The following is a 26,625-nucleotide window of genomic DNA, read 5'->3' on the forward strand; positions in this document are numbered from 1 at the left end:
GAATAACATGCATAATGCATTTTTTAATGTCCTGAGAAACTGAGCTGTATATTTGTTTCATAGCTCCCCAGCTTCCACAGCAAAAATGGAGAACTGATAATTATCACTATTTTTATTCTTTATGGTTGCTCAGGGGGAAAATTTTTAAAGGGGACATTAGTGGAATAACGTTACCCTTCTGTCACTCACATTTGATTACTCATAGACTTTTCTATTTGAAGACACATTAAGGAAAATTTTCCTTGCAAGAAAATGTGGTCAAATGAATTGATCAACGTGTATACCTGCCAGGTGCCCGGCATCCCCACATGCCTATAGGACATTAACTCCAGTAGCCTGTGTGACCATGTAGAATAAAAATAAAGTTACTGGGAGTTCAGGGTTGATAATATCTCTGATTTGTATACTTCTGCAGAAGTCAGTCTCTTTCAAAATATGGGAACAGCGAGTTAAAATAAACTGTCTTATTGGCAGAACAGAGTGTGATCATGAGCTACCATTCAGCTTTTATGCTGATTCATCAGCTCGCAGTGAAACGAGCTTGCATGAGAGCATCCCAGGATCACTGAACATTCAGAGGTATGTCCTCGCATCCTAATTTTTTAAGGTAAAATGAGATTTTCATAGAATAAGGATACAGCTGGTAAATAGCAAGACTAAAATTACATATACACTAGCCTACATTTAAGAATAGCTTGGCTAATTACTCCTAAGTCATCGGTTTTTTGTTTGTCTTTGTTTTTCACTATTTATTTCCTTTGCTTTACAGCTTTATTGAGGCATAATTAATGTAAATAAACCATCCATATTTAAAGTGTATTATTGATGAGTTTTGACATAATATACTTCCATGAAACCATCTTCAGTCAAGGTAATGAAACTTTATATCACTCTCAGAACTTTCTCTGACCTCTTTCACACTCAATTATTGTTTTTAACCTGCCTGTTTCTATTATATAGCAAATAATTTGCTTTTTAGAATCAAATTCATTGTGATGCAGTGAATATCATTTGCTCTTTTGAACTGTGGTTGATGATTCTGTGGCTTTTGTAGGTATCACAAAAGGGATTTACTTTTATGCAGAAAACTTAGGCTCAGCAAATGAATCTATATTTACAAATTTATGATGGTCTGAAATGGTGGGAAGAACTGGCCAGTCTCTCTAAGGACAAGAGTAGAACATTTAAAATGAAGTTGAGTTGATGGTGATGGGGGCAGGGTGGTACCACTTCAGTGTAAGAAAACTGCAGAGAAAAATAAATCACCTGATTACTATGGCAGGTGTCGGTTCATGATTCCATCATGAAAGGGGTAAATAGTTTAGAATATGCTAGGGGCTGGTGAAAAATTAAAGAAAAAAAGACGGAAGAATGAAAGGGGGTAAGGGAAGAAGGGGAAAAGGGAAGGAACGAATAAAGAAGATATTAAGAGTAAAGGGAAAAAGACAGAGAACACTGCAGTAGGGCTGTGGGCTAAAAGACATAGAGTGACTTTTGTGGTAAAGAAACCAAAGAAGGTCGTGAAATGGGTATCCAAAAAAAAAAAAAAAAAAACGGGCAGCCTGTGGCGCTGCGGCTGGATAAAGAGCTCAGGGACAGGGAGGCTGTAATAAGATTCCACCACCATCTCTGCCCATCACTAGGGCTGGAGGCAGAGAAAAACTTCCCCTACTCAAGAAAAAAGAAGCTATTTTTGTCAAGTTAAATGAGCCTGAACCTGCAGAGCTGAATTGGCAGATGAATATTGTTAATTGGTGCAGTTTCTTCGGTGCAGGAAAGAGTTTCCAATCAGACCAGCAATTCATCGGCCACATGAAGGCAATTTATTAATAAAAATGAACTGAAGTTTCAGAATCCTTGATCATGATGAGCTCATGGTCCTTTGCCTCCTTTCCCTTCCCTAGAAAGGATGCCCTACAGCAATGATGCCTCAGTGATATCTTCTCCAGCCCATTCCATATGTGGCAACATTTCAAGTGGTTTTTTTTTTTCATTAGGAATTTCTACATCTAGTTGTCAAATCAAGCTGTTCTAATTGCCTAATTGTGGTTCTCCCTTCAACAACAGACTTTTTGAGGAGTTCCTGATTCAAAGTAACCAGGAAAGTCTGCTAAGTGCAGCTTAATTCTGAAAAGTGAAGGGGAAAACAAAATGAAACAGACAGGAGAAACAGTCTCCCTTTTAAAAAACTAACTTTATTTTACATTTTAAGAAATTGGACAAATGTATCCTCCTATGTAACCATAACCACATTAAGACATGGAGAATTGACATCACCCCCAAAGAATTCTGGTTTCCTTTGGAGTAACCACTCTCCCCAGCCCTGGTCACAGACAGCCACTGGTCTCCTTTCTGTCATTGTAGATTAGTATTGCCTTTTCTAGAATTCCATACAAATGAAGTTATATGATGGTTTTTTAAAAAGTCAGCTGAACGTTTTTTGAGATTCAATCTGTGTTGCTGTATGTTCATCATTAGTCCATGCTTTTCATGGCTGAGTAGTATTCTATTATATAAACGTACTCCAATATGTGCATCCATGGGCATTTGGAGTGTATCTGAAATGGGTATAAAGTAGTATCTCATTGTTTTAATTACATTTTCCTAATGACTAGTAATGTTAAGTGTTTTTTCATGTGTTTATTGGCCATTCGTGAAGTTCTTTTGTGAAATGTTTGCTAAAATCTTATGCCCATTTTATAAAACAGGGCCGTTTTGTAATGCCCAATGGGTTCTCCTTGCCTGCTGCCCAAGTAAAGGTGATTTATCAAGGAGTTTGTCCTTTGTGTGCCCAGGTAAAGGAATTGCAATAGAGAGGGCTTAACTCACTCAGAGCCACCTGAATGGGAGACTGGAGTTTTATTGCTCAAATCAGTCTCCCTGAAAATTTTTAGACTGGGGTTTTTAAAGGATAATTTGGCAGACAGGAGGCCAGGGAGTAGAGAGTGCTGATTGGTTAGGTCAGAGATTAAATCATAGGGGACTGAAGTAGGTTTTTCTTTTTTGTCTTCCGTTCCTGGATGGGATCGCAGAACTGGTAGAGACAGATTGCTGGTCTGGGTGCTAGCTGGTGGATCAGAATGTAGGGTCTAGAAAGTATCTTGAGCACCAGTCTTAGGTTTTACAATACTGATGTTATCTCTAAGAGCAATTGGGGAGATTCAGCATCTTGTGGTTTCTGGCTGTATGGCTCCAGAACATAATTTCTAATCTTGTGGCTAATATATTACTCCTATAAAGGTAGTCTGGTCCCCAGGCAAGATAGGAGTTGGTTTTGAGAAAGGCTGTTATCTTTGTTTCAAAGTGAAACTATAAACTAAGTTCCTTCCAAAGTTAGTTCAGCCTATGATCAGGAATGAACAAGGGCAGCTTGGAGTTTAGAAGCTAGATGGAATTAGGTTAGATTTCTTTCAGTGTCATAATTTTCTCACTATTATAATTTCTGAAAAAGTAGTTTCAATTTTTCTTATTATTGAGCTGTGAGAGTTCTTTATATATTATATATTATTTCTTTTTTTCTTTCTTTCTTTTTTTTTTTTTTTGAGTCAGGGTCTTGCTCTCTCACCCAGGCTAGAGTACAGTGGTACAATCATGGCTCATTGCAGCCTCAAACTCTGGAGCTCAAGGGATCCTCCCGCCTCAGCCTCCTGAAGTGTTAGAGATACAGGCATGAGACATGGTGCTTGGACAATATATTCTTTGGTGTCTTTCATATAACTGAATTTTAAAATTTGATGAAGTTCAGTTTCTCCATTTTTTGTAGTTTGTCCTTTGTGTGGCCTGAAAAGTTTGCCTACTCCATAATTGTGAAGATTATTGCCTATATTTTCTTTTAGGGTTTCAGCTTTTACGCTTAGACCTATACTCCATTCTGAGAAAATTTTGCATGTGACATGAGGAACTCATTGAGGTTCTTTTTATTTAATCCGTGTCTATTCAGTGATTTGGGCACTGTTTATTGGAAAGACCATCCTAACTGAATTACCTTCCTGCCTTTATAAACAATGAGTTGACCACATATGTGGTCTACAGGTCTATCTGTATGCAAATACTGTATTATCTTGATGACTGTTTGCATTAGTCAGTTCTAATTAGTCAGTTGGCTGCTATAAAGAAATACTTGAGACTGGCAATTTATAAAGAAAAGGGGTTTAATTGGCTCATGACTCTTCAGGCTGTACAGGAAGCATAGCGGCTTCTGCTACTGGAGAGGCCTCAAGAAACTGAAAATCATGATGGAAGGCCGAGGGGAAGCAGGCTTATCTTACATGGCCAGAGCAGGAGCAAGAAGGGAGGAGGGGAGGTGCCACACACTTTTAAACAACCAGATCTTGTGAGAACTCACTCACTATACCGTACCAAGTGGCGATGCTTTTAAACCATTCATGAGAACTTCTCCCCAAGATCCAATCACCTCCCAGTAGGCCCCACCTCAAACACTGGGGATTACAATTCTTAGATTTGGCAAGGACACAGGTCCAAACCATATCACTGTTACCATACAGGAAGTCTTGAAATCAGATGGTTAGATCTTGAATTTTTATTCTCTTTTTACCTCGAAATTACTTTGACTATTCTATGTTCTATGTTCTTTGCATTTCTGTTTAAATTTTAGAGTCAATTTGCCAATTTCTACATTAGAAGACTGTTAGGATTTTGATTAGCATATCATTCAAGCTATAGACCAATTTGAGTAGAATTGACGTCTTAACATATTGAGTTTCTTGTTCCATGAACACGGTATGTATATATACACTTGTTTATGTTATCTTTAATTTCTTTCAACATGTTTTGAAGTTTTTAAAGTACAGATCTTGCAAATATTTTATTCTTAAATAGTTCATATTTTTAGATACCATGCTAAATAGTGTAGTTGATCAGATTTTATTTTCCAGTTTTTATTACCAGTATATAGAAGCACAATGCAGTTCTTATATTAAATTGAGCCCTATGACTTTGCCAAAGTCATCTAGTAGATTTTTGAAGTTTTCTTATGATTTTCTATATAAATTATCATGATGTATACAAAGATATACAGTTTTATTTCTTTGTACAACTGTATGCATTTTATTTATTTTTTTAATTTTAAACATTTAATTTTTGTGGATACATAGTACGTCTTGTGGACTATATGGGATATGTTGATACAGGCAAACAGTGTATAATAATCACATCAAGGTAAATGGAGTAATCATCACCTCAAGCATTTATCCTTTGTGTTACAAACAATCCAATTATATACTCTTTTAGATATTTAAAATGTACAATTAAATTATTAAATTATTTTGACTATAGTCACCCATTGTTTCTAACTATTTCTTTGTATCCATTATTCATTCCCACTTCCCCTCCCAATTTCCCAACTACTCTTCCCAGACTCAGGTAACCATCCTTTTACTCTATCTCCAAGAGTTAGATTGCTTTAATTTTTAGCACCTACAAATAACTGAGAGCATGCAAAGTTTGTCTTTCTGTGCCTGGCTTATTTTACTTAACATAATGATCTCCAGTTTTGTCTATGTTGATGAAAATGACTGGCTCTCATTTTTTCTATGGTTGAATAGTACTCTATTGTATATGTGTACATTTTCTTTATCCATCCTTCTGTTGATGAACACTTAGGTTGCATCCAAATCTTGGCTATTGTGGATAGTGCTGCAATAACCATGAGAGTGCAGATATCTCTTTGATATACTGATTTTCTTTCTTTTGGATATATATCTAGCAGTGAGATTGCTGGATCATATGCTGATAGCTCCATTTATAGTTTTGTGAGGAACCTCCAAACGGTTCTCCATAGTGGTTGTACTAATTTACATTACCACCAACACTGTACTGGGGTTCCCTTTTCTCCACAATTTTGTCAGCATTTGTTATTGTCCATCATTTGGATAAAAGCCATTTTAACTGGAGTGGGATGATATCTCATTGTAGTTTTGATTTGCATTTATCTGATTCTTAATGATATACAGTACCTATTCATATACTTGTTTGCTATTTGTATATCTTCTTTTGAGAAATGTCCATTCAAATATTTTGCCCATTTTTTAATTGGATTATTAGATTTTTTTCTCCTATAGAGTCATTTGAGCTCCTTATATGTTCTGCTTATTAGTCCCTTGTCAGGTGGGTAGTTTGCAAATATTTTCTCCCATCCTGTGTGTTATCTCTTCATTTTGTCTATTGTTTCCCTGCTGTGAGGAAGCTTTTTAAATTGATATGATCCCATTTGTCCATTTTTGCTTTGGTTGTCTGTGCTTGTGGAGTATTACTCAAGAACTCTTTGCCCACTCCAATGTTGTGTAGAATTTTCGCAATGTTGTCTTGTGGTTGTTTCATAGTTTTAGATCTTAGATTTAAGTCTTTAATCCATTTTGATTTCATGTTTGTATATGGTGAAAGATAGAGATCTAGTTTCATTCTTCTGCATATGGATATTCAATGTTTCCAGCTCCATTTATTGAAGAGACTGTTTTTCTCCCCATGTATATTTTTGGCACTTTTATTGTCAATAAGTTCACTGTAGAAGTCTGGATTTGTTTCTGAGTCCTCCATTCTGTTCCATTGGCCTCTACATCTGTTTTTTTGTGAGTGCCATGCTGTTTTGGATACTATAGCTCCACAGAATCATTTGAATCAGGTAATGCGATTCCTCCAGCTTTGTTCTTTTTGCTCAGGACAGCTTTGGTTATTCTGGGTCTTTTGTGGTTTTATATAGATTTTAAGATTGATTTTTCCATTTCTGTTAAGAACGTCATTGATTTTGATAGGGATTGCAATAAATCTGTAGATTGCTGTAGGTAGTATGGATATTTTAACAATGCTGATTCTTACAATCCATGAACATGGAATATCTTTCCATTGTGTGTGTGTCCTCTTCAACTTTTTGCATCAATGTTTTATAGTTTTCATTGTAGAGATCTTTCACTTCTTTTGTTAGTTAATTCCAGGGTATTTTATTTGTAGCTGCTGTAAATGGGACTACTTTCTTGATTTTTTTTTTTCAGATTATTTTCTGTTGGTATATAGAAATGCTACTGTTTTTTGTATGTTGACTTTATATCCTACAATACTGAATTTGTTTATCAGTTCTAATACTTTTTTGGTGGAGTCTTTAGGTTTTTCCAAATGTAAGATCATATCCTCTGCAAACAAGGAAAGAAAGATCCCTTGAATTTCTGTGCTATTGGTTTAATGTCTCTGGTTGCAATGTCTTCTTTTTCATCCCTGATTTTATTTATTCGGGTCTTCACTCTTTTTTTCTTAGTTTGGCTAAAGCTTTTTCAATTTTGTTTATCTTTTCAAAAAAATACACTTTTTGTTTCATTGATCTTTATTATATTTTTAATATCAATTTCATTTGTTTCTGTTGTAATCTTTATTATTTCTGTTCTACTAATTTTGAGTTTGCTTTGCTCTTGCTTTTCAAGTTCTTTAAGATGCATCATTAGGTTGTTTATTTGAATTTTTTCTTATTTTTTGGCATAAGCAGTCATAGCTACAAACTTCCCTCTTAGTACTGCTTTCACTCATACCATAGGTTTTAGTATGTTGTTTTTCCATTATCCTTTGTTTCAAGAAATTTTTCCATTTATTTCTTAATCTCTTCATTGACCCAATAATCATTCAGGAACATACTGTTTAATTCCCATGTGCTTGTATAGATTCCAATTATTAATTCCTCTCATTAATTTATAGTTTTATTCCATTGTGATCAGAGAAGATGCTTGATATCACTTCAATTTTTTTGGAATGCTTTAAGACTTGTTTTGTGATCTAACATATGGTCTATCCTTGAGTATGATCCATATGCTGAAGAGTATTTACTCTGCAGTTGTTGGATTAAGAGTTCTGTAAATAATCTTCTAGGTCCATTTGGTTTATAGTGCGGATTCAGTCTGATGTTTCATTTTTGATTTTCTGCCTGGATGATCTGTCTAATGCTGAAAGTGGGGTGCTGACTTTACTAGCTATTATTGTACTGGAGTCTATCTCTTTCTTTACCTCTAATAATAATTGCTTTATATATCTGAGTGCTACAGTGTTGGGTGAATATATATTTAAAATTGTTATATTCCCTTGCTGAATTGACATTTTTATCATTATATAATGACCTTCTTTGTCTCTTCTTATCATATTAGTCTTTAAATGTATTTTGTCTATTTTATCTGATACATGTATAGCTATTCCTGCTCTTTTTTGGTTTCAATTGGCATAAAATATATTTTTCCTGTAAGCAACAGAACATTGTCTTATATTTTAAATCTATTTAGCCACTTTATGTCTTTTGATTGGAGAGATTTGTCTATTTACATTCAGTTTTATTATTGACAAGTAAGGATTTACTGCTGCCATTTTATTATTTGTTTTCTATTGTTTTGTGGCCTTTTTTTCCTTCTTTTCTTTCTTCCTGTATTCCTTTAAATATAGCTGTTTTTCTCTGCTGATACGTATTAATTTCCTTTTTAAGGCCAATAATTCTTAGGTTTGCCCCTTTTAGGCTATTCTAGATCTTGTAGGCATGCTTCATTCTTTCATATTTTTTGTCTCCTCTGACTATGTATTTTCAAATAGCCTGTCTTCAAGTTTACTAATTATTTCTTCCACCTGATCAGTTCTGCTGTTAAGATTGATGCATCCTTCAGTATGTGAATTGCATTTTCAATTCCAGAACTTCTGCTTCATTCTTTTTAATTATTTCAATGTCTATGTTAACTTTATCTAATAGAATGCTGAATTCCTTCTCTGTTATCTTGAATTTCTTTGAGTTTCTTAATTCTCTGTCTGAAAGGTCACATATCTGTCTCTCTGGCATTGGTCCCTGGTGCCTTATTTAGTTCATTTGGTGAGGTCACGTTTCCCTGCATAATCTTAATGTTTGTGGATATTCCTCTATGTCTGGGCATTGAAGAGTTATGTATTTATTGTAGTCTTCACAGTCTGGGCTTGTTTGTGCCTGTCCTTCTTGGGAAGGCTTTCCAGGTATTTGAAGGGACTTGGGTGTTGTGATCCAAGTTTTTGGTCACTGAAGCTGTATGTGCATTAGGGAGCACTCCAAACTCAGTAATGCTGTGATTCTTACAGACTCCTAGAGGTATGATCTTGGTAATTTTGGATAAGATCCAGAAAATTTCTCTGGATTGCCAGGCAAAGTCTCTTGTATTTTTCCCTTACTTTCTCCCAAACAAACTAACTCTCTCTGTCTCTCTCTCTCTGTGTGTGTGTGTGTGTCTCTCTCTCTCTCTCTCTCTGTGAGCTGCTCTCTGGTGAGCTGGGGGTGGGGTAACACAAGCACCACTGTGGCTACCACCACTGGGACTGTGCTGGGTCAGACCTGAAACTAGCACAGCACTGGGTCTTTCCCAAAGCCTGCTGTAACCACTACTTGGTGGTGAAGCCAGGCAGTCTTGTGTCCTTCCCTTCAGGGTGCCAAGTTCCAACCCAACCCCCCACCACCAGGCCTCAGGCAAGTCCAGAGATGCCAGCCAGGAGCCACTGAAACTTCAGAAATCTACCTGGCGCTCTATTTTCCTGTGGCTAGGCTGGCACCAAAATCATAGGATAAAGTCCTTCCCACTCTTCCCTCCCCTTTCCCCAGACAGAGTCATCTCTCCCCATGTCTGCCACCACAAGTTCATGGGGATTTCTGCCAGAAATGTTCACTTAATGTTCTACCACGAATGTTCACTTAAGGTCTGAGGGCTCTTCAGTCAGCTTGTGGTGAATGCTGCCAGGCCTGAGACTCACCTTTCAGGGAAGTGGGCTCCCCTCTGGCCCAGAGTAGGTCCGGAAATGCCATCCAAGAGCCAAGGCCTGGAGTTGAGAACCCCAAGAGTCTAGTTGGTATTCTTTTTCACTGTGTCCAAGCTGGTCCCTAAACTGCAAGGCAAAGTCCCCTTTATTCTTCCCTCTGCTTTTTCTTAAGCAGAAGGAGTCTCTCCTCATAGCCACCATAACTGTGAATATGCTGAGTCACACCTGAAACCAGCACATCTCAGGATCTCACTCAAGGCCCATGGCATGTACTACCTGGTTACCACTACTGATTTTTCAGGGCCCAATGGCTCTTTAGTCGGCAGATGATGAATCCTTCCAGAGCCAGGTCCTTCCCTTCAAGGCAGCAATTTACCTTCTGGCTGAGTGTGTGTCTAGAAATATTGTCCAGGAGGTAGGACCTGGGTGGGAGGCTTTACGACTCTGCCCAGTGACCTATCCTACTGTGGCTGAGCTGTCATCTAAGATGCAAGACAAAGTCTTCTTTACTCTTCCTTGTCCTGGAAGTGGAAGGACGGGATCTCTTTTGCAGCTGTGAGCTGTGCTGCCTGGGGTTGGGGGATGGGTGGTGTAAGCGCTCCCTGGCCACCCTGGCTGGTGTCTTGCTAAATCACCTGCCCCCAACATCCACTGGCTACAAACCCAGCTTAGCCTTAAGACTTGCCTAGGAGTTGCAGTCCTTGTGGACTAGCCTGCCTTTCAAGTTTATGTAGAACCCCAGAGTGCTTAAACCCAGAGTGGCAAGGCTTGTGATATCTCAAATTACAACTGCTGGAATGGGCAATTCCCCTCTGGCTAGGGCTGGTCTAAATGTTCCCTCCATGTTCATTGGCTGAGTTCTGCCTGGTGTTGGCAGCACTGAGTTCCAATGCCAATTCCCACAGTCACTACACTCTCCTCCCCAAAGCACACAGTTTTGTCTCTATGCCATGTGGCTGCTGCCAGGAGATGAGGGAGGGTTGGTGTTGGCAATACAAGACTGTCTCTCCTACCCTCTTTAGTGCCTCTTTCAGTAATAGGAAGTTAAAATCAGCTACTGTTTGCTTGCCTGATTTTTGTTCTTATGAGGATGTTCTTCTGTGTAGATTGTTGTTAAATTTGGTGTTTCTCCAGGGAGGACAATCAGCGAAGGTTTCTATTTAGCCATCTTGCTCTGCTTCCTCTCACATTTTATTTAGTTTGATCCTATTGCATTGACTATGATTTTTGTAAAGTGTTGAAGTAGTGACAATGATATCTTTGTTTTCTTCCTCATCTTGGTTTTTCACCATTAAGTATGATAATGACTATGGGATTTTATCATTATCCTTTACCATATTATGAAAGTTACCTTCTCTTCTTAGTTTTCTGAAAGTTCTTAGAGAATTAGTGTTAAATTTTGTCAGATAATTTTCTGCATATATTAAGATAATCTTGTGTAATTTTTTTCTCCTTTATTTTGTTAATATGGTAATTACATTGGTTTCCAAACACCAAATTGACCTCTCATTCCTGGAATAAAACCCACTTGGTTATAACATGTTATTTTTTTATATACTACTGGATTCAATTTGCTAAATATTTTGTTAAGAAATTTTACATGCATGTTAATGAGGGATATTGGTCTGTAATTTAGTTTTCTTGCACAATGTTTGCATATTTTTGGAAATGTCGACCTTGTGAATCAAGCTGGGACAATTCTTTTCTTCTACTTTACAAAACATCTTATAAAATATTGGTATTATACTTTCTTAAATATTTGATAGAATTTACCAACGATCCCATCCAGGTCTGACATTTTCTTTGTGGGAACATTTTCAATTCAAATTTAGTTTATTTAATGCGTAAGGGCTATTAAGTTTTTCTATTTCTTTTTATGTAAATTTTGATAATTTTTAAAGGAATTTTTATTTAATTGAAGATGTCAACCTTATTGGCATAAAATAATAATTCATGTAACATAAAGAAGATCTATCTGTAGTGATGTCTTTGTCATTTATTATATTGCTAATTCATATAATTTCATTTTTAATTTTCTGTCTAGAAATGTATTTATTAATATTTTACAGATTTTTCTTTTTCTTTTGTTTATTTCTCTGTTCGTGTTTAATTTCATTGATTTTTCTGTTCTTATTTTTGCTTTTCCTTTCCTTGTATATACTTTGGGTTTAGTTTGCTCTTTTATTCTATATTCCTGAAGTATGGGGTTAAATCATGAGACTGCTCTTTTTTTCTAACATAGTATTTAAAAGTTACAAATTTCCTCTACATTCTCTTTACCTGCATCCTACAAATTTTGATGCATTAAGTTTTCTATTATTTTTCAATTTAAAATTTATTTTCTGATTTTCCCTTGTTATTTCTTGTTTGACCCATGAACTATTTAAATGTGTGTTGTTTAATTTCAAAATTTAAGAGATCTGAAAGGTATGTTTCTGCTTCCAATTTCTAGTTAATTACATTGTGATCAAAGAATATTTTCTATAAGACTTCAATCCTTTTATATATGCTAAGATTTATTTTACAGCTCAACAGTTTATCCTGGTCAATATTCTATATTGACTTTGAGAAATATACATTCTACCTTTGTTAGGCTAAGTTGACTGACAATTTTGCTCTAGACTTTTAAGTATTTATTGATTTTCTTTGTCTACCTGCTCAATGAATAACATAGAGATTTGTTGAAATTTACAATTATCTATGTATATTTATTTCTCCTTTTAGTTCTGTTTAATTCTTTCCATGTATTTTGAAGCTCTATTTTTAGGCAAGGTGCATACACATCTAGAAATATGATATTTTATTCAAGCATGAACTCCTTTATCAGTATAAAATATCTCTTTTATGTCTGGCAGTATTTCTTGACCCAAAGTCTACTTTGGCTAATATTAATATAGCCACCCCTACTTTCTTATCACTCATATGTGCATGGTAAATATTTTCCATCCTTTTACTTTTAGCCTGTCTGTGTCTTTTTAAGTTAAAGTATGTTTCTTGTAGATAGTTTATAGTTGGGTCTTGCCTTTTTATCCAGACTGACAATCTGTGCTTTTAACAGGAATATTTAGACCATGTATATTTAGTGAGGATCTCAATATGGTGAATATATCGTCTTACCATTTGTTTTCTATTTGTAGCATCTGTATTTCCTTCCTTCTTTTCTCATGTGCTGCCTTCTTTTGGATTAATTATATTTCTTTAGTATTCCATTTTATCCGTGTATTAGTTTATTAGGTTTACTCTTTTGATATTTTTTAAATGGCTGCCTTAGGGTTTCTCATATGCATCTTTAACTTACTAGAGTCTACTTTCAATGATAATTCAATTCTCCCTGGCCATTGTGTTGTTATACATATTATTTCTACATATGTTATACACCTAATAATAAATACAGTGTTAATATTTTTGCCTTAAATATTTGATATTTTTAAAAATATAAAAAGAAATAAAAATGTACTACATATTTATTATTTCTTACACTCTTCACTTTTCAATATTTTCATCTGGTATCATTTTCCTCTGCCTGAAGAAACTCTTAGAGGGTGAATATTCTGCTAATAAATTATCTGAGCATCTTATTTATCTGAAAAAAATCCTTTATTTTGTCTTCATTTTTGAAAAATATTTTTGCACATACAAAATTCTTGGTTGACGGTTTTTATTTGTTTTAACATTTAAAGAAATGTTCCACTGTCTTCTAGCCTGATTGTAAATAGCCACGGTCTTTTTTTTTATCTTTGTTCCCCTGTACACTATGCCTGTACCCCAGCAATTGGCTGCTCTTCAGGTTTCTCTTACTCAGTGTTTTTAAACGATTTGTGGCATGCCGTGGTTTTGTTTTCTATGGGTGTTTATTCTGCTGGGAATTTGTTGAGCTTCTTAGATCTGTGGCTTTGTGGTTGTAATCAAATTTATACTTTTTTGGCTGTAACTTAAAAAGATGTTTTCTGTACAGCTCGATTTTATGGGGCTGAAGTTGCACATGTTTCACTGCTTGATACTATCCCATGAGTAACTGAGATAGTTGTTTTGCTTCTTTTTATCCTCTCTTATTTCTATTTGAATAGTTTCTAAAGCTATGTATTCAACTTCACTGCTTTTTTATTATTTTGTTGTTGTTATTATTATTATTGTTATTATTTTGAGATGGAGTCTCACTCTGTTGCCAGGCTGGAATGCAATGGTGCGATCTCAGCTCACTACAACTTCCGCCTCCTGGGTTCAAGTGATTCCCCTGCCTCAGTCTCTCGAGTAGCTGGGACTACAGGTGCATGCCACCACACCCGGTTAATATTTTTTTTTTTTTTTTTTAGTAGATATGGGGTTTCACCATATTGGCCGGGATGGTCTCCATCACCTGACCTTGTGATCCACCTGCCTTGGCCTCTCAAAGTGCTGGGATTACAGGCGTTAGCCACAGCGCCTCACCTGCTTTTTTTTTAGTGTTCAATCTGCTGTTTATTGCATCCAGTAAAAATTTCATTTGAAATACTGTGTTTTTCAGCTCTATAAATTTTATTAGTTTCTTTAAAACTATATTTCCCATATATTACCTCATGATATTTATATTTTCCTTTAAGTCTTTTAATGTATTTACAATAAATATTTTAAGGTCCTCATCTGTTAATATCATCATTGTCTTTTCTGGATCAGTGACATATTTTCTGCAAATTATGAATACATTTTATTGCTCCTTCATGTGCCTAGTAAACTTTTATTGGAAGCTAAGCTTAGTGACTGGTATGATGTTGAGTGCTAGATTTTGTTGTCTTTAAAGAGTGTTGGACTTTTTCTCAAATGCACTAAAATTACTTGAGGATATGCTGAATTATTTTGAGGCTTGTTTCAAAACTATATTGGGGCAGATATAATGTTGCCTTTACCCTAGGTATCATTTCACTCTACTGCTAAACCATTTCTTCTCAAGGGACTCTACTGAATGTTCCAGTTGTTCACTTCACTCTGACTGGTTGAAAGATGAACATCTCCTCCCACCCTGTGTGAGCTGTGGGAATTATTTAGCATACACATCCCATCCCATTCTTTTCTCAGTCTCATGGAACGTTACCCTTTGCATGTGCCACTGAGTACTCCACAATACTAAGGTGACCTCCCTACCTATATATGGAACCCTTTCTCTGCATACCCTTTTCCTGTCTGGTTCTTCACACTGCGCATTCCAGTCACCTCAACCCCTGCAGACTCTGATCGCTATTTTCTCAACTCGAAAAGACCATGTTCTCCTTAAGTTTCTCCTGCCTGGATGACTGCCCAGAAAAAGCCTCCAGGCAGAAAGCCAGGGTAATGGTCAGGTTCATTTTCTCGTTTCTCTTCTTTCAAGGATATCCATCTTATACTGCTTTTGGTCCAATGTCTGAAAACAGCTTTTAGTTGTTTATGGTAGGATATTAAATCTGGTACCAGTTACTCCATCGTGGCTCTAGCAAAACATTTGTTTTCAAAAAGATAAAATGTAAAGCGTAACATAATTAAGGATGTGGAAAATATAGTCAAATAGTAATTGCTTGTGCTTTTTTTCAACTGTACAATAGAACTAAAGTAGGTTTTATCCTACAATTTTATATAATCCCAAATAGAACTCCATTACTTCCACTAAAAATTCCCCATAATGTACAGGGAACCAGGTCTAGACACTTTAATAAGAGTTAAAAATACATACTTCTATTGTATATTTGCATTTAGAGTATCTTTTTTTACTTTGTTAAGCAATTTTATTTTGTCATAAAGTGAGTCTCCCGCCAAGGACAGATTTTATTGTTCTACTTTATAATGGACAGGGGAATGTCTAATTCCTACTCCACATATAAAGAAGAGTTTTTCTTCTCTGTCTTTGCCTTTTTGCTTTCCATTGGATTAATCTTCAATAAATATTTCAAGGTCCAACTCAAGTCTCTTTCTCCAGGGAGTCTTACCCAACTGTTTTATCCCTGTTTTAGTTATGATAAAGCTAAACAGTTGCAAAAAAAAAAAAAAAAAAAAAAAGAAAGAAAGAAAGAAAGAAAAAGAGAGAGAGACCATAAAACACAGCACCTTGAATTATATGGAAATTTCTCTGTCAGCTATCAGTTTGAAGGTTAGCAGTGCATGGTAAGCAGAGCAGCTCTTTCCAACCCTCCTCTCAAGCTATCATGTCATAACCCCTTACATACAACCCCTACATGGTCAAAGTTGGATTGCTGCCACTTTTCTTAGTAGTAGTTATGTAGTTTCTTTTTCTCTTTTTTTATTATTTTAAGTTCCAGGGTACAAATGCAGGATGTGCAGGTTTGTTACATAGGTAAACGTGTACCATGGTGGTTTGCTGCTCCTATCAACCTATCACCTAGGTATTAAGCCCAGCATGCATTTGCTATTTTTCCTAATGCTCTCCTTCCCCCCTCATCCCTGACAGGCCCCACTGTGTGTTGTTCCCCTCCCTGTGTCCATGTGTTCTCATTGTTCACTTCCCACATAGAAGTGAGAACATGCAGTGTTTGGCTTTCTGTTCTTGTGTTAGTTTGCTGAGGAAAATGGCTTCCAGCTCCATCCATGTCCCTGCAAAGCACATGATTTCATTCTTTTTTTATGACTGCATAGAATTCCATGGTATACATGTACCACATTTGCTTTATCCAGACTATCATTGATGGGCATTTGGGTTGATTCCATGTCTTTGCTATTGTGAATAGTGCTGCAATGAACATACCTGTGCATGTATCTTTATAATAGAATGATTTCTTTTGTGTATATACCCAGTAATGGGATTGCCGGGTCAAATGGTATTTCTGGTCCTAAATCTTTGGGGAATGGCCACACTGTCTTCCACAATGATTGAACTAATTTATGCTCCCACCAGCAGTATAAAAACATTCCTATTTCTCTGCAACCTTGTCAGCAGCTGTTGTTTCTTGACTTTTTAATAATTGCCATTCTGACTGGTATGAGATGGTATCTCATTGTGATTTTGATTTGCATTTCTCTAATCACTGAAGTTGAGCCTTTTTTCATATATTTGTTGTTCTGCCACTTTTTCTTTCTCTTCCAGAACAGCCAGTTGTAAGGGGTAAAATAAACTGGAGAAGAGAACATCCACATGGATTAAGTCCCAAGCTCACCCTTTGTTAGTGAAAATGTAGTCACGTGGTCATCCCTACTACAAGGTAGACTAGAACATAAAATCAAACTGGATAGCCATGATATTGCTGCGTTAACACATAAGAAGGGGAGATGAATTTTGGAGGATAGCTAGCGTTCTCCTCATTTAACTCTCCCTTCTCAGAACTCAGCTTTGTGTTCAGATCTAGCACAGCAGTCAGCTCTGCTAATCAGACAAGTAAGAGGGGATGTTTAAAGGGGAAGGATCCATTTAATAAACTTTTTGTCCAAATAGACACGTTATTTAAATAAAAATAAATAAGTTATTGGCTGGGCATGGTGGCTCACGCCTGTAATCCCAACACTTTGGGAGGCCGAGGTGGGTGGATCACGAGGTCAGGAGATCGAGACCATCCTGGCTAACATGTGAAACCCGGTCTCTACTAACAATACAAAAAAAATTATCTGGGCGTGGTGGCAGGTGCCTGTAGTCCCAGCTACTTGGGAGGCTGAGGCAGAAGAATGGCATGAACCCAGGAGGTAGAGCTTGCAGTGAGCTGAGATCGTGTCACTGCACTGCAGCCTGGGCAACTGAGCAAGACTCTGTCTCAAAAAATAAAAAGTTATTGTTATTTGTCTTTGTTTAAATAAGTTATTATGTGTACAAGTAAAGAGTCAGTAAATCTGATTCTTGCTTGGTGGTTTTCATTATTCCTTTATGTAAAGTTGCATGTTCAATAGGTCTATTAATGAGACTTTCTCAAGTACAATTTCCATTTAGTACTCATATCAGGTAGGCAATAGAGGCGTGCAATGTAATTCATTCATTATTACTGTAAGTTTGGGGCATAGACAGACCAGATTTAAATCTTGGTTTTGTCATTTTCAAGCTTTGTGGCTTTGGTGAATTACTTAACTTCTCTGAGCCTCAGGTTTTTGTAACCATACAGTATCTATCTTTCAGAGTATGGCAAAGATTAAATGAGATAACATTTGTAAATACCTAGTACAGTGTCTGAGCACAGAGTTGGAGCCCAAAAAATTGGGGAAATACACACACACACACACACACACACTCATCTTGCTCTCTCGTTCTCTCACTGTTCTCCTTTCTTTGGAATATTGAGTAGTTCACAATGTACACCTACAAGGTACAAGTACACCTTTTATTCTGTTCTGCCACAAAAGTGTAGCTTTTCTTCTGAAGTAGATTTTCTCGAAGTACACGTCCAAGAATAATCATCATTAACTGAGCTTAGAAAAAAAAATTCAGATAGCATGAAAGTCAGAAGAGAGATTTCTTTTTCCCTTTTTCTTTTTTGAGAAATGAAAGAATCTTTTTGGGGATCCAAAGACTAATATTACGTAGTGGTAATAGCTCCTGTCTGAGAATCTTGATATGACTCTGAATTCCACAACTAGCTATGTGGGCTTGAAAAAAATCACTTAGTCTGCCTGGGTCCTAAAGAGAATAGAGTCCTAAAGAGAATAGTAATAATGTCCATTTATGAGAATGACTGCGCTAGTAATGTTTTTATTTAGTTTATTTTTTATTTAGTTGGGCAGTCAAGGCTAAAAGAACTTAATTAACTTGTCTAAGGTTTCTGAGCAATGAACCAGTGGTTTTCATCCAAATCTACTTTATCCGAAAGTTTTGCTGTTAACCAAATGGGGATATCAGACAAGCTTACCTTCAGGTTGAATTCAGTGACTCTAAAATTCAATGACTATAAATGTGGGTCAAGGAAAGATCAAAACAGAACACAGTTGCCCAGAAGACACCACAGTGAAAGCTGTATTTTTTGACTAAGACAAATACATTTGGAGCCTAGCTGTGCCAGGTAGCATGTTAAGATATACAAGGTCTAAATCAACATACTCAGAAGGCTAGTCTCTTTTTCTTATACTCATGGGTCAAAACAGTTGAAAGCAAGAAGGAATTCCATGAAAGGTCCATGATTTTGAAATTCCCCTAACCAAACTTACCCATTAATTACCTCCCCACCTTCCAGTGTGGAACCGCTTACATTTATTCTTTATTGCATCCAAGTTTTTGTTTGTCCATCATCTTTCTTCTCTTATTAGACTTCTTCCTCCTTGGAGAAAGGTCCATGCTTTAAAAAATTTTCTCCAAGCTCAGAGCTGCTGATTTCCCTCACAGGCTTGTGTTTTTAAGCATTCTTCTACACTATGGTCCACTTCAGACATCCTTGCTGTCCATTGACTATCTGGCATTGTCACTGATTTCCAAGTGGTAGCCTTTAGCTTTACTTTAATGTGCAATTAATGTAGTAGATATTTCACCATAGACATTTCCAGTAGAACTCAAAAATGGTACCTACGCTCAAAATCCACTTGTTTCACAAATAACAAACTGAATATCAGTTTGTGCTCAGCTAAGACAGCCTACTATGCTATAATTTATTTCACCTTCATATTATGTACCAGAAAGTATTCTATGTGCTTTGTACTATTTATCTTATTTAATCCTCATAAAAACTATACGTAGTGAACATTATCTGATCTTTGGGGTATTTTGCCTCCTTCATCTCTGTTATGGATCTACTTGCTGTTTTTGAATACCTATTTCTAAGCTACCAAGTTTTAAAACTTCATTTGGCTTGTAAACATTTGATTTATTAGAGTGTTGTAAACTGTGTTGGTATAAACCTCAATTAGTTTAAATCTCCTAGTAGCAGCAAAAAGGAAAACAGCATAAAAAAGGCAACAAACTGAAGCTGTCATCCAGTCAAAATCCAAAACAGAATAAAGTAAAATAAAGAGGGTTTAACATGGAACTCCGACTCTAAAGCAATTCATTTGTTTATTTAATCATGCGATATATCTAATCCAGCCCTAGAGACATGACAACAGATGGGGCGTGTGTTGGGATGAATACCCAAGCGAATATGTTCTGTTTGAGAGCTGTCATGCAGGAGTTAGTGGAGAGGATTTAAAAAATCTTAAAATTAATATGTCTCTCTCTTGACACCCCCCAAACTTAGTATGTATCCTTTGTGACATTACCAACAGATAAACTCTAAGGAAAGGGGGCAGTTAGTGCACTATGAAAGCCACCATTTGGAGGGCATCCTCCCCAGAGAAACTTCAGTTCAAAGTTGAGTCTCAGGAAGATGTACACCAAGGTCATGAAACATTACGCACAGACAGGGAACAGCTCTGCTATTGCTCGTATCACCAGGCTTGAAATTTGAGTTCAATCATGGTGAGCACTGCTGCAAATGCCCCTGGTGAAAAAAAAAAAAAATGTGCACAGTGCCTTCTCATTTGTGAAATATTTTCACATTTTTTACCTAAGAATGGGAGCTCTTGCTCATGGTCATCGCTAAACCCAAGATTAAAACAATGCAGCAGTCGTTTATTTCACTCAACAGTGAAATAAATGCATGTAAATAAAGTCAACAGGCAGAGAAATACTGCAATGAAGAACAGTGTAGCATTATACGTGTCTAAATATGTACAGCTTGCAGGAAAAAATAAAAGGAACAAATGCTAAGGGGAAGTAATCCATTTTCCCTAATTAAAAAAAAAGTACTATCTCCATCTATCTACCTATCTACCTACCTAATTTGACAAAAGATTTGAGGCAATATTACACAATATTCATAGCTATATATGTAAAAAGAAAAAACAAGTCAGAGTTAGAGAAACTATCAACAAAGAGAAAGATAGGGTCAGGTTGATGATTGAGACAAGGAACAGCTCATGCCAATAATTTCCACACCTTGGGAGGCTGAAGTGGGAGGATAGCTTTAGCCCAGAGGTTCAAGACATCCTGGGTAACAAAGCAAGACTCTGTCTCTACAAAAAAATAAATAAAAAATTAGCCGAGTGTGGTGGCTCATGCCTGTAGTCCCAGCTACTAGGGAGGTTGAGGTAGGAGGATAGCTTGAGCCCAGGAGCTGAAGGCTGCAGTGAGCTATGCTCACAACACTGTACTCCAGTCTGGGTGACAGAGCAAGACCCTGTCTCCAAAAAAATAACTAAATAAATAATCAATAATCAATATATAAATAAAAAGAAACAAAGATTGGAACAGATCTCCAGATGTCTTAGCGCATCTGTAGAAAAGTTATGCCAGTTTATCAACAAAAGGAACAGCTTTTCCTTACACTTAAGCTTGAAACAAATTTCTTACATGAAACTTAAAATAGAGAGAGCACTGAGTGACACGGTAGATGGCATTCTTAACCACTTATTTCCATAAGCGCAGCAACAAAGTGTGTAGAGCTTTTTATTCTAGTGTCCCTGACATGTGTTGCCAAACTACAAATGTGTAGGATGTTAAAACAATGTCGTTTCACTCTGCAAGTCTCTTAGCTCCAGTTTTATCCAGGGGTAAATTCTAGTATTTCTGGCTGAAACATATTTTTCAATTTTACATAAATGTCAGATCTTTCTTTGGAGACTTTTGATGAAAATCTGAGCTGCTGACAGGCCAAGATTACTTTCCTTGGGAACGTAGGTGTGGGTGAGAAATATGTGAAAGTATAGCCTTTAAAGGTGATGACACCTGATGACAGGACTTTTCGTAAAAATGGAGGCACCTAACTAGGACTTTCAACAGAAAGGACCAGCATCCTATCTCTCTCCCAAGCCTTGCTCTTAGAACATAAACAAATAGGCAGCTGGTCTCTGGTGAAAGGCCTGAAACAAATTTGATGTGTTCCCCTGACATCTGAAAGTGAGAAGGCCTCTAATGGCCTAACTGTAAGTTCCTCTTCCTACTCTGAACCCATAAATAAGGTCCTCCATCCAAACAACACTCCTTATAGAGAGTACCAGGATCAGGGATACGTTCTTTCTTATCCCTCAGTAGCAGGTTCCCCTTTTCTGCCAGTTAATGGAATTATTCACAGGCAGATCACATCCTCATGCAAGAACCAAGGGCACCCCACCCTCTTAGTACTACAAAGTCAGCCTCCCAAGATCCCTGGTTGTTCCCACTGTTTCCAAGTGCAACCTCCATGTGACCCTGCATGGTGATCAAGACATGGCCCTAAAGTGGTACCCTCGAGGACACTGAAACAGCCTGGCCACTTGCTTTAGCCATCAAAAGGCATCACACTACCAGGGGTAGTATCGAATGTCTGTCCTCATTCACTCCTGTGATTCCAACTGAAGAAAAGAGGCAGAAAATAAGAACCTTATTCCTCTCCCTGAAGTTACTGTTTTCCTCAGTCTTTGTTTTATTCTCTTTTCTTCAATTTTTTTTTTTCCAGAGACAGAGTCTTGCTCTGTTGCCCAGGCTGGAGTGCAGTGGTACAGTCAGAGCTCACTGTAGCCTCAACTTCCTGATCTCAAGGGATCCTCCCACCTCAACCTCCCAAGTACCTAGGACTATACTGCCACCACGCCCAGTTATTTATTACCTCCAATTTTTGTACTCCATCTCTGTGCTGTTCTAGGTAACTAATATTTTCCATGATTAAAAACTGTATCTGGCCAGGCACAGTGGCTCACGTCTGTAACCGCAGCACTTTGGGAGGCTGAGGCGGGCAGATCACTTGAGGTCAGGAGTTCAAGACCAGCCTGGCCAACATGGTGAAACCACATCTCTACTAAAAATACAAAAATTAGCCGGGCGTAGTGGTGTGCACCTGTAATCCCAGCACTTTGGAAGGCCGAAGCAGGAGGATCACTTGAGGTCAGGAGTTCGAGACCAGCCTGGCCAACATGGTGAAACCCCACCCCAACTCTACTAAAAATACAAAACTTAGCTGGGCGTGGTGGTAAGTACCTGTAATCCCAGCTACTTGGAAGGCTGAGACAGGAGAATCGCTTGAACCCAGAAGGCGGAGGTTGCAGTGAGCTGAGATCATGCCCCTGCACTCCAGCCTGGGTGACAGAGTGAGATTCTGTCTCAAAAATAAAAGTAAAAAAAGTAAAATAAAAATTATATCTTCTGTTCAAATTGTATCCATTCTAGTGATAAACGACCCTTTTCTCTACCAGTGTTTCGCAATGTTTAGTGATCAGTCCACCTGCGTTGGGATCCCCTGGAATCCTTGCTAACATGCTGATTCCACTGATCAGAATTTCTGAAAGTGAGTCCTAAGGGTTTGTATTCTTAACATGCTTTTGTGGTGATGCTGTGGCACTTTAGAGCTACCGACCGAGATATTTGGTTACATGGCAGCAGCTACATCAGTGAATGTATCTCACCCATGCACCCAGCCCTGACATACCTTCAGGTGAGACCCAAACAGAGAGCCTGGCTGAGTTGGGAGCCTTGGGACAACAATTTTGTGCTTTAATTGCTGCCCCGGTTTTAATGGGGCACTTTGCCTTTATGCACTGCTAAGCGATTCTGCTGCCGTGTACACTCCCACCTGACACATATAGCGGGAGAGACTAAAAATAGACCCCACCTGCACAGAACATCCCAAAACAGGGCTGCTTCCTTCCTTCTGTTTCTGTGATCCAGGGACATTGCTCGAGAAGCATTTGTTCTCAATTACTCTTGCTAAGAAATGACACGTGCGTTCAGACAGCAGCGTGACCTCTTTTATGTTAAAAGAACTTGAATGGGGAAAAAAACCAAAACTGCAATTATGGTCATACCTATTGACTATATATATATATATATATATATAAACTAAATGAATATATCAAACACTGCATATACTTTTGGCATATTTGGTTTTCTCTTTCATGGAACATAGGGATTAATCTGTATTCAGTTTAATAATTATACATTATTGTGGTCTTACATATAATTTGACCCAGAAACAAGAAATCAAGAATGTTCTTTATATATGTTCAATTTTATTTTATTGTATTTTCAATTTTTGTTTATTTTTATTTTATTTTATTTTATTTATTTTTGAGAGAGAATCTCGCTCTGTCACCCAGGCTGCAGCAGTGTCACGACCTTGTCTCACTACAACCTCCACTTCCTGGGTTCAAGCTATTCTCCCACCTTAGCCTCCTGAGTAGCTGGGATTACAGGTGCACACTACCTTGCCGGGCGAATTTTTATATTTTTGTAGTGATGGGGTCTCTCCATGTTGCCTAGGCTGGTCTCAAACTCTTTTTTTTTTTTTTTTTTTTTTTTTTTGAGACGGAGTCTCACTCTGTCGCCCATGCTGGAGTGCAGTGGCCGGATCTCAGCTCACTGCATGCTCTGTTTCCCGGGTTTAAGCCATTCTCCTGCCTCAGCCTCCCAAGTAGCTGGGACTACAGGCGCCGCCACCTCACCCGGCTAGTTTTTTGTACTTTTTAGTAGAGACGGGGTTTCACCGTGTTAGCCAGGATGGTCTCGATCTCCTGACCTCGTGATCCGCCCGTCTCGGCCTCCCAAAGTGCTGGGATTACAGGCTTGAGCCACCGCGCCCGGCCTGGTCTCAAACTCTTGAACTCAAGCGATCCACCTGCCTTGGCCTCCCAAAGTTCTAGGATTACAGGTGTGAGCCACCGCACCTGGTCTATATATCAGTTTTAAGGTGTTCAGAATACAGTGTAAATCAGTGGTTTTAAACCTAATGTGCACATAAGAATAATCTAAAGAACTCATTTATCTAAGGGTGTTTTGAACCCGTTCTGCTAGTGTATTAGTCGGGGTTTTCCAAAATAACAGAACCAATAGGCCTTACCCACACATCTATTTATCTCTGTGTGCATGCATGTGTGTATATTAGGTTGGTGCAAAAGTAATTGCGATTTTTGCCTTTACTTTCAATGGCAAAAACTGCAATTAGGTTTAATAGAGAAAGAGATTTATGAGGAGGAATCAGCTTGCATGATTATGGAGTCCGAGAAGCCCATGATCTGCCGTCTGCAAGCTGTAGATCCAGGAGAGTCAGTGGTGTAATTAAGTCCCAGTTCAAAGCGCCAGGGGGCCACTGGTGCTAAGCCCAGACTAAGGGCAGGAAAGGTGGAATGAGATGTCTCAGCTCAAATACTGGGGCAGACAAAAAGGGGTGCAAGTTCTTCCTTCCTCTGCCTTTTGTGCTCTTCGGGCCCTCAGTGGACTGGATGGTGCCACCTGCATTGGGCAGGGCCATCTGCTTTACTGAGTCCGCTGATGCTGATGTTAATCTCATCTGGAGCACCTCCACAGACACACCCAGAAATAAGGCTTAATCGGGGCACTGCATGACCTGGTTAAGTTGATACTAAAATCAACTTCACAGCCAGTTCTCAGCATGTAGCCTTGGACAAGTTACTTAACCTCTCTGCCTCGATTTCTCCATTTGTGAAACTGGCATAATAATAGTATATGTCTCATAGTGTTGATCTAAACATTAAATTAGTTAATACAAGGTTGGGCATGGTGGCTTACGCCTGTAATCCCAGCACTTTGGGAGGCCAAGGCAGGCAAATCACTTGAGCCCAGGACTTCAAGATCAGCCTGGGCAACATGGTGAAACCCCATCTCTACAATAACAACAACAAAAATACAAAAATTAGCCAGGTATGGTGGTATGCGCCTGTAGTTCCAGCTACTCAGAAGGGTGGGCCCGGAGAATTACTTGAGCCCTGGAGTCTAAGGCTACAGTAAGCCCTGATGGCACCACTGCACTCCAGCCTGGGCAACCCTGTCTCCACAAAAGAAAAAAAGATAGTTAATATACATAATGCTTTAGAAAAGTGTTTGTCAAACAACATATGATTGATATGTATTATCATTAAATGACGATTACTCATTGGATTGCTCATTAAAAGACTTGAAAAAATGCATCCAGAGTAGATCCTGGAAATCTACATTTAAAATAATTATTGCTAATAATTCTGATGCCAGTGGTTCATGGACCATCGTTTGAGAGCTGGTAATCTAATAGGATCGTTCATTTGAGTTTAGGAAAAAAATGTTGGTATTCTACTTCTATTAGCTCTCTTTATCAGAAAATAGAAAATTTATTTTAATAGTACTTAAAATAGTAGCTGATGCTGGGGCCTTCATTAGACTATGATTTAGATATCTTATAGGGGTCTCCAGGAATTTCCTATAAAGTAGGAAAGGGAATCTCACAAGATAGGAGCTGATGGTCATCCCTGCACCAGTGATCTTTCAATGCACAGTGATGCATTGCAATTTGCATTCATGCCGAATGAAATGAATTTATAGATTATATTTATCTAATTATAGATCATTACAAAAGAAACAATTGACTTGAAAAGATTTTTGCTAAAAGTGTATACATCCATGACAATACTAACTATTTCAACAAAAGTTAAGAAGAAAATGACATTACCATTTGTCTTGGTTTTTGTACGATCCCTCTGCCAACCACATCTTCAATAAAAGCAATCTTCATATAATCAATCTGACAAAAAGGAGGCCCCCAAAAGTGCATTTATCAAGAATACTGTTTGAAATGTTAATGATTTCATTGATAATTATTTCATCCCAAGTATACATTATGCTGTGATCTGTTAAAGAATTTCTCTAGTGCATTAAGACAGTTTGGAGAGTGGCTGGCACAGTGGTTCACGCCTATAATCCAGCACTTTGGGAGGCTGAGACAGGAGAATTGCTTGAGTCCAGGAGTTCAAGACCAGCCTGGGCAACATAGAGAGACCCCACCTGTATTAAAAATAAAAATAAAAACCTGGCCAGGAATGGTGGTGCATGCCTTTGGTCTTAGCTACTTGGGAGGCTTACGTGGGAGAATAGCTTGAGCCAGGAGTTCAAGCCTGCAGACAGCTATGATCATGTCACTGCACAAGACCCTGTCTCAAATAAATAAATAAAAGTTTGGAAAGCATTAGAGTAAATTTTGAGATTCAAAATTCTCTTTGTTAACTAGTCAA

General features: G+C 37.7%; 1 long non-coding RNA gene across 1 annotated transcript in view; it reads left to right on the forward strand.

Moving 5' to 3' along the window:
* The first annotated feature begins 514 nt into the window (after nt 1-514).
* LOC123575534 (uncharacterized) overlaps nt 515-26,625 on the forward strand; it is a 44,937-nt gene continuing 18,826 nt past the window's right edge. Inside the window, exon 1 of the long non-coding RNA XR_006700808.3 lies at nt 515-579. This is a non-coding gene — a long non-coding RNA (uncharacterized lncRNA). The remainder of the gene's footprint in view (nt 580-26,625) is intronic.

The sequence above is a fragment of the Macaca fascicularis genome, chromosome 9, assembly GCF_037993035.2.
Source record: "Macaca fascicularis isolate 582-1 chromosome 9, T2T-MFA8v1.1".
NCBI lineage: Eukaryota > Metazoa > Chordata > Mammalia > Primates > Cercopithecidae > Macaca > Macaca fascicularis.